We start from the raw sequence: 933 nt of genomic DNA, 5'->3' as shown, positions 1-933 counted from the left end.
TGTACTCTATCCTCTAGGCCACGCTGCTTTATTGAGCCCTTGTTGTTGTTATTGTCTTATGCTGTCGAGTCTTGTCCGACCCATAGCGACGCCATGGACACATCTCTCCCATAAGGCCCCATTTCCATCTGCAGTCATTCTGGTAGTGGATCCGTGGAGTTTGGTAAAAATACGGAAGCTGTTTACCATTGCCTTCTTCCACGCAGGAAACTTGAGTCTCCACCCTCGACTCTTTCCTATGCCGCTGCTGCCCAGCTTAGGTGGGTTTTGACTTGTAGCAGATTGCCTTCCACTCACTAGCCACTGTCCAAGCTAGGAATGGAATGGGTGTGCCTCTGCTTGACTCTCCCTCCCGTAGTCGAGACCGGGAGAGTACTGGAAACTCTTCAGCTGCGACCCTAAGAGGGTATTGAGCCCTTACTGGATGCAAATCACTACAGTAAACACTGGAAAATGCAACAAAATTGGTAGACCAATCCCTGCCCCCAAGGAGCTTATAGTCTTCAGGGGAAGTCAGACATTTAAGTCGACCGGGGATAGGTAAAATAGTAGAATATAAGACAATTTACATGACCTTCACACGTGGCTCCTGGACTTTACTGGTGGTGATTTAAGCATCTTTCCATACTTCCATGTGGGGAGGGAGTTAATCTCAAAAGGGTTGGAGCCATCACTCTCAACAAATGGTTATGACAATGCAATGACTCTGAGGTTGGTATTATTTAAATAGCACAGGGTAATAATAATGATGGTATTTGTTAAGCACTTACTTTGTGCTAAGCACTGTTCTATGCACTGTGGAAGATACAAGCTAATCAGGTTGTCCCTTGTGGGGCTCACATTCTTAATCCCCATTTTAAAGATGAGGAACTGAGGCACAGAGAGGTTAAGAATAATGTTGGTATTTGTTAAGCGCTTACTATGTGCAGAGCA

General features: G+C 45.6%; 1 non-coding gene across 1 annotated transcript; it reads right to left on the bottom strand.

Moving 5' to 3' along the window:
- Positions 1-270: 270 nt before the first annotated feature.
- Positions 271-408, bottom strand: LOC114812317. Its single transcript, XR_003759973.1, has one exon. It is a non-coding gene; the product is annotated as a small nucleolar RNA SNORA7 (small nucleolar RNA).
- Positions 409-933: the final 525 nt, after the last annotated feature.

The sequence above is a fragment of the Ornithorhynchus anatinus genome, chromosome 5 (genome assembly GCF_004115215.2).
Source record: "Ornithorhynchus anatinus isolate Pmale09 chromosome 5, mOrnAna1.pri.v4, whole genome shotgun sequence".
Classification (NCBI taxonomy): domain Eukaryota; kingdom Metazoa; phylum Chordata; class Mammalia; order Monotremata; family Ornithorhynchidae; genus Ornithorhynchus; species Ornithorhynchus anatinus.
Note: the sequence above shows the minus strand (reverse complement) of the source record. Positions and strands in the feature narration are given on the sequence as shown.